General features: G+C 42.4%; 1 long non-coding RNA gene and 1 other non-coding gene across 3 annotated transcripts; one reads left to right on the forward strand and one right to left on the reverse strand.

Annotated features, from left to right (window-relative positions):
* On the reverse strand, nt 1–11731 carry LOC129061019 (uncharacterized). Of its 2 annotated transcripts, none has more exons than XR_010140198.1 (3): nt 11533–11731; nt 7600–7674; nt 1–5589 (listed from the first exon to the last, which is right to left on the reverse strand). It is a non-coding gene; the product is annotated as an uncharacterized LOC129061019 (long non-coding RNA). The 2 variants fall into 2 exon arrangements; XR_008527965.2 differs by lacking the exon at nt 1–5589 and adding an exon at nt 5883–6469 and having other exon boundaries at nt 11533–11723.
* Nucleotides 5621–5729, forward strand: LOC112131578 (small nucleolar RNA U13). The gene has a single exon (XR_002913620.1). It is a non-coding gene; the product is annotated as a small nucleolar RNA U13 (small nucleolar RNA).
* Nucleotides 11732–12078: the final 347 nt, after the last annotated feature.

Here is a 12078-nt window from a genome sequence, read left to right on the forward strand (position 1 = left end):
CGGGCCTTCGCTTGTTCAGCCTAAATAGCTCCTTCTGTGGCTCCTCCCACCACCTCTTCATACTCCTTAAAATGAAATAAATGTTCATAACTAAACATAATAGTCCACATGTGGTCTGTCCAATGAAATATTTTAATTGAAGTACAACATACATACAAAAAATGCACATGTGTGTGCACATTGGTGAATCTTCACAAACCTAACATAACCAGCTTTGAGATCAAGAAACAGAACATTACCAGCACCCCAGAATGTATATAAACATATGTTTATACATATAAATAAATATACATCACAGATTTCATATAAATACAGCAGACTACAGTAGCTCTCGAAGGCAGCTTCATCACACTATTGACCCAAGTCAACTAAAAATCTCTAATTTCAGTCTTCCCTAGCAGCTGTGTCTGTTTAATAAAGCTTTACCATTTAATCTTTTTGCCTCCACCAAGTGTCATCTAATTAATATTGGTCCATTCTTATAGCCGTTTTCTTTTGTATTATAAAATCTGATTTTCATCCATTATATTTATCACCCCATTTATTTTGTGTCAGCCCATAAGTGATTTCTGTTAAGATTAATCCAATAAGAAAAATCACCTTATCTCAGGCTTACTCCAGCCTTTACACCTCCAATTTTTTTCCAGAAACACTCCTATCATTATAACAATTGATATTATATTTCTGTTTGTGATTTTAAAAATTATCGTCTATGAACACTTATATTTTAAGAGCCTTAGAAGTAAAATCTTGACTTTGTAATCCTTTTATTACAAGAACATTTTCATTAAAATAATCTTCATTCTTCTGTTCCTATGCAACTTGACCCTTTTCTTTTCCCTTTCTGTATCTGTTACGTTTCTTCTTGCTCTGCCTTCAGGGCAGCGTTAACCAATACTCTGATTTTGGTAATGTGTGTGGGTAGAAGCACAGCTCTGGCCCTCTGAGTGAGATGCTAGCTTGGCCATTGAGCAGCCCGGTTCTGTGCTCCACATCCTTGGGAGACCAAGAATACTGAAATTACATGCTGGCACATTCCTTCCAAAAATTATTTGAGCAATCGAAATGCCTTAGATAAAGGGGGAAAAAACTATTTTGTCAAATTCTTCCCTTCAGATAGTATAAATGCACTAGATTCTTACATAGTGATGTGCCTTTTTCCAGTAGTCTGGATTGTTTTTTTCTTTGCTTTGTTCCAATTCAAGAGGTTCTCATGAATTAGCATGGCCTATGTGACAGCTGCACGTGGTAACTTCAGATATGCGGGTCTAGCCACAACACGTAAAGCATGATGCCAGTTCTTCACCCTGGCAACCAGATGGACATCGAATGCTAGAATTGCAAATAATTTTTATATTTAAAATTGAAATTATATTTTTAAAATAAAATTTAGCTTTAAAGGTTTGAGTTTTAATTTAATATTTGCAAATTATAATCCGCACACTGCCTTTAATTTTAACAATCATATTGAACACTTTAAAAGTAAACATTTTTTAAAAAATCAAGTTTAAAAATGTTTACATTTATTTAAATTTTTAAAAAATATATTCAGATTTGGTATATTTTTACTACAATTACATCTTTTTTAAAATTCTTTTTAATCCATTACTCATGATAGAGCACAAATTCAGTAAAAATCTTGAATATAACCACATTAGTGATTTTGCTGAAATGAAGGCAAGAATGATACATTTTAAGAAATTAATGTAAAGATATGCATAAAGAATCATGCATATCTTTATTACTCTGGCTGACGTCAGAGCCTATCGAGAGCATCAGATGTGTAATAATGATTAAATTCACTGGTCTTAGGCATTTTGCAAACTTTTGAATATGTTAAACCTGTAGCTTTACACATGTTCCATATCCATTTTTTTTCTTATGAAGGTACATTTATTAAGGTAGGAAGACAGGATATGTTTTATTTGACAATGGATTTATAACTTCCAAGTCTTTAGATATGTGATAGGTGGGTCCATTTATATTCTGGCCCTGGACCCTCAAAATGTTTCAGCTGTGCTGGAAGTGGGCTCTTTCTCTCCTTTCTGCTCCTCTCTCCATCTGCAAACCTGTTCTCCCAACGTGGTGGGTGCAGGGCTACTACCAGTGTTCAGCTTTGCATCCGCGACCCAAAGACAGCCCATCCTTCACAGTTCTGGTCCCAGAATCCCAGGGAAAGGACTCGTGATTGGGCCAGGTTAGGTCAGGTGACCACTTGGACCAATCCAGGGTGCCATAGGGTAGAGTCATATGATACCATTGGTTAAATCATAAAAGGGATGGTGATTTCTAGACTAACCATCCCTTCATTGTATATTATACTTTGACAGAATGTAATTCCTTTATTTGAACAGACCTCTCTTTTAGTGGTTTCAAGTCATGCATTCACTTAATGTTTCTTTTCTTATTGTACATAATTTCCAGAGCTAAAACTTTCCAAACCTAGGTTACAAGGAAGACAGCCCTATACCCCAATTTGCTCAGAACAGTCCTGATTTATGCCTGCTGTCCCATTGTAATTATTAATAGTTCCACTTTCCATTCAAAAGTATCCTGGTTTGGATAATCATTCTTATGGTGCCCCTGACTGTAAGTGATCTTTTGTTTGGTGAGTGTGAAAGTTCACTTATATCCCTGTTTGGTCTACATGGCGCCTTCCTCCCAGACCCAGCCATCATTTGGACCCAGCAACTGCTAGAGGCCAAGCTGTGTCCTAGATGTTGGAGATATAGTTGAGTAAGACAATAACCCTTTCCAGAAGGAGCTCACAGTCCTAACAGGGGAAATTGTACAAATTAGGTCATGATACAGCCTAAGAAATCTGGGTAGGAACAGAAGAGCAGGGAGTGGCTCTGCCTGGGGAGACTGGAAAAGACGCCAGAGAGGATGCAACATTGGACCGGGTGGCGTGAACTTCCCAATTGCTGACTTTGGCATATTAGAATATACCTCTTATTTTTATTAGCTACATAATCCAAGGCTAAGATGTTTGTTATTCATAAAGCCCACAGATGATTACTGACTCGGGAGAATCCCATCAGGGATGCCTTTACGACAATGAAATCAGGCCACTTCATCCCCAGGGTGAGTCTTGGAGTAGGTGTCTCAGGTGTGCATGCAGGCATCAGGAGAAAGGAGGGGGAAGTGCTTGTGCCACATGTGAACACCAGAACATCCTCAAGTCCCTGGCAGAGGGAACTGCAGGATTCCAGGGTCAGGCCTCCCTGATGCTCTAGAAGGAGCTGGAGTAATGACCAGCTGTAGAGTATTCAGTCAGGACACGTGGGCTCCAAAACCAACCCTGCCGCCTACCACCAAGCAAAGGATTTAATCTCTCTGGCCTTACTTTACCTGGAAAAGGAAAGTGTGAAACTGAGTCATCTACAGTGTTTTATCCAGCTTTACAGTTTTGATATGTTGTATAGTGGGCCAATTACAAATTCTTAAGTTTTCTCTAACTGATTAGCCAATTTGAGAAGATTCAGAAAAACCAGAGTTCATTTAAAATAGTTTTTCTTTTTTCATGCTTTTGATATAATCACAGAGGCTTTTACACTGATAAAGACTTATCAAAGGATCTCTGCATTTTGAATCCCATGTGGGAGAGGTAGGGATAATTAGAGAAACCAGCCAAGGAACGCTGGCCAGTACAGGTGCAGTGGCTCATCCGTGTAATCCCAGCACTTTGGGAAGCCGAGGTGGGAAGACTGTTTGGGCCCAGGAGTTCAAGAGCAGCCTGGGCAGCGTAGCAAGACCCTGTCTCTACAAAAAATTAAAACATTAGCCAGGCATGGTGGTGCATGCCTGTAGTCCCAGCTACTTGGAAGGCTGAGGTGGGAGGATCACTTGAGCTCCAGAGTTTGAGGTTGCCATGAGTTATGGTCATGCCACTGCACTCCAACCTGTGCAAAAGAGCAAGATCATGTCTCAAAGCAAACAAACAAACACATAAAAACTGGCCAGTAGAATAATACAGTTTCTGGCTCTTGCTTTCCCCGTACCAGACTGTCTTGGTCACGAGGGCTGAAATAATTTCATAATGTAAACTTTGCTGTTTTTTCCTGCCTCTTTAGAGTAAAAAAGCAAAACTCAGAAGCACTCTCAGGAAAGCCTTTCAAATTGTTTTTTGTTCTCTGGCTCCCAGTGACAAATACTTACTCTGTCTTTAATGTCAAAAGTTGAAGGCAAAGCTTTGCACTATTTGATCCCTCCAGAAGCACAACTGGGAGAGCAGCTGTCCCTGCAGAGCTGCTTCCTCTTGCTTGTTGGTAGAGCTACGATCAGCTTTGTCTAGGGTTTCTTTCTGCTGGATCTCTCACTCCTCTCTCTCTCCACTTTCTCCTGCCCCAACCCAACTTAAACAGCTCTTATGTGTTTATTGGCCACTTGTATTTCTTTTCTTTTTTATTATTTATTTATTATTATTATTATTTTGAGATGGAGTCTTGCTCTGTCACCAGGCTGGAGTGCAGTGGCACAATCTTGGCTCACTGCAACCTCCGCCTCTGGAGTAGCTGGGACTACAGGTGTGCGCCACCATGTCCAGCTAATTTTTTGTATTTTTAGTAGAGACGGGGTTTCACCATGTTGGCCAGGATGGTCTCGATCTCTTGACCTGGTGATCCGCCTGCCTCGGCCTCCCAAAGTGCTGGGATTATAGGCGTGAGCACGGTGCCTGGCCTTTTTTTTTTTATTTTTTGGAAGCAGGGTCTGTAGCCCAGGCTGGAGTGCCATGGCGTGATCATAGCTCCCTGCAACCTTGAACTCCTGGGCTCAAACGATCCTCCTGCCTCAGCCTCCTGAGTAGCTGGGATTACAGGCATATGCCACCACATCTAGTTATTTTTAAAACTTTTTGTAGAGATGGGGTCTTGCTCTTTTGCCCAGGTTGATGTCCAACTCTGGCCACAAGCAATCCTCCTGCCTCAGCATCCTGAGTAGCTGGAATTACAGGCGTGCACTACCACACACAATGATATGGTTTGGATGTGTGTCTCCTCCAAATCTCATGTTGAAATGTGATCTCCAGTAAGTTGGAGATGGGGTCCAGTGGGAGGTGTTTGGGTCATGGGGATGGGTCCCTCATGCGTGGCTTGGTGCCCTTCCTGTGGTAATGAGTGACTTCTTGCTCTCTTTGTTCACATGAGAGCTGGTTGGTTGCTTAAAGGAGCCTCACATCTCTCTCCTCCTCCCTTCTCTCTTGCTCCCTCTCTCATCATGAGACGTGCTTGCTCCCTCTTTGCTTTCTGCCATGACTGGAAGCTTCCTGAGGCCTCATTGGAAGCAGATGCCAGCACTGTGTGTCTTGTACAGCCTGCAGAACCATGAGCCAGAGAAGCCTCTTTTCTTTATAAATTACTCAGCCTCAGGTATTCCTTTATAGAAACGCAAAATGTATTAATATTCACCCAGCTAATTAAAAAAAAAACTTTTTTAGAGATGAAGTCTCACTATGATGCCCGTGCTGGTCTTAGAACTGCTGGGCTCAAGCACTCCTCCAACCTCAGCTTCCGGAGTTGCTGGGATTACAGGCGCAAGCCACCAGCTTGTATTTCTTTGTTGAACCGTCTTCATGATCTTCAGCTGTTGCTTTCAATGTATTAAGAAAAATTTGAAACACATTATTTTGTGGTTCATAAATGTGAAACACACTTACAGTTTTCATGCTCATGTGTGAGATATCCCTCCTTCAAACCTTGTTACAATGTTGGCACATTACCTGTCCGACATGAGAAGGAAAAAGAGAAATATTTGAAACACACAAATAATATAAATAATGATGCACAAAAACTACGTGAAGGAAGCAAGCTTCACCAATGCAGTTGGAGCCCTCCGTGCACTCTCCCCTGATTCCCTGCCATCCCCAAAAGGTAACATAACTGTGGCCCTAAGTTTTGAGATCATATGGCCCATGCATCTCTTTATAATTTCACTGTAGATGTACATTTCTCTACCATTTCCTTGTGCTTATGGATGTATCTGTAGCAATTTGCATCATTAGAAAGCATCCTCTAGAGCCACGCTTATGATGAAATAGCTTAACTGCTATAGCTCACTACTTATGCTAAAGACCACAGACTCTTCAGCTCCCCCATGTAATGGAAATTAACACGGGGCCAAGCAGATTTCCCAGACGTGGCTTTATTTTGGGGCTTGTACTCGAGTAGAAAGGAGACAGTGGAGGTACAAGGATTCTCCAGGTAGCTCACTGGGAAGAGCCAGTAGGGCTTTTTTAAATCAGTCAAAGCACGGGACTTGGCATCAGGGGTAGGGTGTGCAGGCTGGGCTGGGCGAGGCACCTAAGGGGAAGGGCATGCAGGTCAGTGCACCCTACCTGGTTGTGATGGCAGGGGCTACCTGGTGGTCTGGCCAGCAGCAACAAGGCTGTACATCAGTTTTTCAGCATTCCTTTCTAGGGTGGGACATTTTGAATCCTTGGTTCAATATTTGGATCTCCTAAGGCCAGTTTCTGGAATTATTTAAGTAAAAGGCCTATTTAAACATTATGATAGCACAGAAGAACACTATAGACTGGCTATTTTCCTTGTATGACTGAAGCCTCGGTGTTGGCAGGCATAGTGTCAGTGAGGTGGTGGTGTGGGTTTTGTGATCAGTGGGACAAGAGAAGAAGAAAAAAGAGAAAGCATGTGAAGGAGGAGCCACATCCCACTTTTATTCTATCCCACTTATTCTAGTTTTATTTATTTTATTTTTTTAATTTTCACTATGTTGTTCAGGCTGGGGGACAGTGTTTATGGTGGTTGTTCACAGGCACAATCCCACTATTGATCAGCACAGGAGTTTTGACCTGCTCTGCTTCTGACCTGGGCCAGTGCACCCCTCCTTAGCCTGGGTGACCCCTGCTCCCAGGAATTCACCACATTGATACTGAACTTAGTACAGACACCGGATCCGCATAGCACATTCCAGCCCAGCACGCCTGGGCTCAAGCGATCTTCCCGCATCAGCCTCCTGAGTAGCTGGGCCTACAGGCACACCCAGCCTTCTATTTTTTTCAATCATAAGTGTAGATTGTTCATTTTTTGTTCAGGAAAAAGTATATTGGTGACTGGCAAAAAGATGATTCTCATACCATCACATAGGAGACAAGGGTCATGATGTCTATGTAACAGAGATGAGAAACAGCTTCTGCTATGAAAACCTTTCTCTACACTCTTTTTTCAATGTTACAAGAGTCTTTCCAATACAAGAAAAAGAAAAAGGAACGAGATGGTACACAGAGCACCGACTACATAAGCCTGTCTGTTTCCAGCTCATTCATTCATCCCATCCATCCAACTAACAAATGTTTATGGAGAACCCACCATAAGTGCCTGGCGCTGAGCTAAATGCTGGGGAACAAGAATAAGAAAGGCACAGTCTCTGCCCACTCATAGCCAGATTAGGAAATAGACAAGTAAATAATAATAATGACAACAATAATGATAGCTCCTGGTTGTTGAACACTTACTACTAGCCAGGCACTGTGCTAAGCACTTATTTATGTTATCTCATTTAATCTTCATGTGATATGCATTGAATGGGAAATAAAACAATACCTGTGGGCAAACGGATGAAGAGAAAACATAAGAAAATTACCTGAGATCAAATGGTGGAGCTGGGATTTGAACCTAGGCAGTCCGACTCCAGAGCCTGGGTCTTTACCAGCTTCACCTATTATAGAAAAAATGAATAACTGTGATCGAGTGAGGTAAGAGCTAGGACACAGGGGCAAGAGGGACCACGGGACACTGACATCCTGCAATCCTTCTTTGAGAGTGCAATCTTAGCTCCCTGTAGCCTCGAACTCCTGGGCTCAAGCAATCCTCCTGCCTCAGCCTCCCGAGTAGGCAGGACTACAGGCATGCACCACCATGCCCGGCTAAATTTAAATTTTTTTTTTAATACAGATGGGGCTTGTCATGTTGTCCAGGATGGTTTTGAACTCCTAGGCTCAAGCTATCCTCCCACCTCGGCCTCCCAGAGTGCTTGGATTATAGGTATAAGCCACCATGCCTGGCTTAGTATACTTTTGTTAGTTTTGTGTTAGAGCATTATAAATAAGCTAGTTATAAAACCTGGGCGAAAAGGCATCCACCAACTTGGTAACTCAGGGCCACAGAGAGATCACTGATGTCAAATAGGGTGGTTCTTTGCCAGGTGTCACTTGGCAGATCCCTGAGGGGCTGAAGAGCAACAGAGGAATTTCTCTTTTCAAAGTGACGTGAAGGGCTGGGTGTGGTGGCTCACACCTCTAATCCCAGGCACTTTGGGAGGCCAAGGCGAGTGGATTACTTGAGGTCAGGGGTTGGAGACCCGCCTGGGCAACACAGCAACACCCCGTCTTCTACTAAAGATACAAAAACTAGCCAGGCATGGTGGCACGTGCCCCTGTAATCCTAGCTACTTGGGAGGCTGAGGCACAAGAATCGCTGGAACCCAGGAGGCAGAGGTTGCAGTGAGCTGAGATCGTGCTACTGCATTCCAACCTGGGTGACAGAGCGAGAGACTTCATCTCAAACAAAACAAAACAAAACAAAAAGTGACGTGAGGAAAGCAGCCAGAGTTGTATGGTCCAGCCAGACCTTAGGACTATTGCCTCAGTGTAGTGTCAAAGTGCCCAGCTTCTCAACAAACAGCTGGTTAAAAATCATGAGAAGCAAAAGACACCAAATTAACAAAAGAGCAAATCATGGAAGGTTTGAGTATGAGGAATCGTGAGCAATGGGGAAATAACATCTGTTGTCCATACTGTGGAGTGTGGCTACGAACCCCTCAGAAGAAGAGTGAGGAGAAACTTTCTGCAGAAACCCCCTTCCACTTTCTTCATGCTTCAGTCCTTTTCTGGACAGACTTCTTACCAGGAAGTAAGGATTTAACATTTAGTTGCTGACATGTTTAGATGATGGCAACAGACCCCTAAGTCTACCGCCTCCTTGCAAATGGGGTTAGATTACCGCAATTTACAGGAACTGTTCTCTGTTTCAAATTAGTCAGAAAAATTACCCTAGCCTCAGCCTCTCAAAAGGAAAATTGCACTTCTACTCAGGTCCTGTGCCTATGCGCATCAACTGTGATGGACAGCACACACCCAGCCCTGTAAATCCAAGCTAAGTCTCTGTTGATACCTTGCAAATGGACATACTTGCTTCTTTCCCTTTGGGAGCAATCAACTTTAAACAGTGGACTCTCTTCCAAGCAATAACTATATCCAGAAGGCGCCTCTGTACCAAAATTCAAGACGTTTAAAACGTAGAGGTGATTTTTTTGGAAGAAAGCTTTGCAATAGGTATCAAAATCCTTTAAAATGTTTACTTCTTTATTATTAGGTAGAACTCTTTGGGTGGCAAGAAACCTATTCAAGCTAACTTAGGCAAAAGGAATGAACTTCCTGCAAGGGCACAGCCTGGCCTCAGGCAAGGACAGGAAGTGGATGTCTGTAGAGAAGCCATGAACTTTGAGTCTCTCCCTCAAAATCACGTTCCAAAAGAATAGGATTCTCTCTCTTTTTCTCTTTCAATCCCTGCTGCACAGAGATTGTCTGGCCTGTCTCTGAGTCGCAGTTTCAGGTTCTCAAGTAAAGTCCTTTAACTGGCGCTGGCCTGTTCCAAGAGAATCAGGGTTGCATGGTACAAAACCAGCCCTGGTCACACACTGAGGAGAGGGAAGCAGAGTTCCAAGAAAGGTGGGTTTTCCTAAGGGTCTCCCTTCTGGTGTCTGTAAAAGCCCCCAAATATAGGTTTGATTAAATAAATTATATATCCTTTTATTTGGAATACTATACAACTATTTAATTAGAATATTTAACAAAGTTAGGAAAATGTTCATAATACTATTGATTGAAAGGGGAAAGTTACAGTGTAATATTTATTTTTATTATATAAGGATAACTTTCTTATATAAAAAGAATTTTATTATTATTTCTTGTACATATATAGGTATGTGGAGAAAAGACCAGAAGTGTATATAGGTATGTGGAGAAAAGACCAGAATGTTTGCAAAATTATATTTTGTTTGTGTCTTCTCTATTTTGAACTTTTTTTTTTTTTTTTTTGAGACAGAGTCTCACTCTGTCGCCAGGCTGGAGTACAGTGGCACAATCTCAGCTCATTGCAACCTCCGCCTCCTGGGTTCAAGTGATTCTCCTACCTCAGCTGCCCAAGTAGCTGGGACTACAGGTGTGCACCACCACACCTGGCTAATTTTTGTATTTTTAGTAGAGACAGGGTTTCACCGTGTTGGGTAGGCTGGTCTCGATCTCCCGACCTGGTGATCTGCCCACCCTGGCCTCCCAAAGTTCTGAGATTACAGGCGTGAGCCACCATGCCTGGCCTGTTTTCCACATTTTTAATGACATTTATTATTTTGATAATCAGAACAAAGTTAATTTTTAAATTAACTGACAAATAAAATTATCTGAGATATAAAGGAAGAAAACTCATAATTTATGTTCTGCATTTGATATTTTAAAATTTTCGTTTTTTAATCTTAAGAGACAGGATCTTTCTCTGTCACTCAGGCTGGAGCGCAGTGGCACAATCACTGCTCACTTCAGCCTCCAACTCCTGGCCTCAAGTGATCCTCTTGCCTCAGCCTCCCAAAGTGCTGGGATTACAGGTGTGAGCCACCGCACCTGGCAAGTACTTTATAATTTCTGAAGCCAACATATAAACAAATACAATAAAGGTTACCTAAATAAGTGGCTCTTTTTAGAAATAGTTTGGAGAAAATAATTCAATACCTCTTATTTATAATTTTGTAATGTTCTTTTTAAATGCTTCTTACAATATCTTGAAAGTTAAGATATTTCAAGGAAAGATTTTGAAAAGTGTCCTGGCCTGAAGTCATCATGTTTTAGAAATCAAGTTTTTAAAACATCTTAAAAAGCTGTGTCTTTAGTATTGGGTGCAAAATTTAAACATTGCCTGCAATTCCGGAATAACAATAATCCTAACGATAGATATGATTGAAAAAGATGGCCAGGTTCAAAAGAGAAACTTCTTTGGGGGAAAATGGCCATCCCATCGTTCTACATCAACCGCCGGTTTTTCTTTAGCGTGAAGTGAGAGGCTTGAGGGCAGGGAAGCATCCGAAGGGAATTTCTCAGTTGGTAATTTCCTAGCAGAGAGGTTGAGTTAGGTGCTTCTCCCTCGATATGGTTCGGATCTGTGACCCTGACCAAATCTCATGTTGAGTTGTAACCCCCAGGGTTGGAGATGGGTGGGGTCTGGTGAGCGGTGACTGGATCATGGGGACGGTTTCTCATGATTCAGCACCACCCTGCCTTGTTACTGACATCCGGTTGTTTGAAGATGCGTGGCCCCCGCATCCCCTTCCCTCTGCTTGCTACTGGTCTGGCCATGTGAAGTGCCTGCTCCCGCTTCACCTTCCATTACTTTCCTGAGGCCTTCGCAGCCATGCTTCCTGGGCAGCCTGCAGAAACGTGAGCCAATTCAACCTCTTTTCTTTATAAACTACCCAGGCTCAGGCGTATATCCGTTCGAGAATGGACTAATAAATACATCCCCTTACTTAGCCAGCACTTGAAGTTTCAAAAACGAGGATCAAGCCGTTCCTGGGAGCATCCTATGAGACATTTGGACACAGGTTTACTTGGAGTCTCGGAGATATGACGGAATCTGGAAAAGTCAAAGGAAAAAAAAGCCAAGGTGAATCAGATAATTATGTTATCAAATCTCAGGAGAGATGACTAGTGTGTCAACACCAGGGCAGAGCTTCCGGAAGCTTCTAGAAGCCTTTCCCACTAGCTACCGTCAGTTTCACTCAAACTGTTACCCACTCCCACGTCTACTGGTTGTGGAACCTGCTCCGGCATTGCCTTCCACTCATTTCTACCTTAGCCTCTGATCTGACCCCTCCCCACCCTCCGTCCATGGACCTAGCCTTCCCCTGGCTTCTGCTCTCTTCTGTCTGCTTTCTTGTTGACTGTCTTTTTTTTTTTTTTTTTGCCTTCCCTGCCCTGGATTGCTTGATCTCAGGCTCGATTCGGAAAGAAGTCATACGTAATAGGACAAAGTGATAATGATTTTAAAAGAGCAACATCAAAGCTGCTGTGGG

The sequence above is a fragment of the Pongo abelii genome, chromosome 1 (assembly GCF_028885655.2).
Source record: "Pongo abelii isolate AG06213 chromosome 1, NHGRI_mPonAbe1-v2.0_pri, whole genome shotgun sequence".
NCBI lineage: Eukaryota > Metazoa > Chordata > Mammalia > Primates > Hominidae > Pongo > Pongo abelii.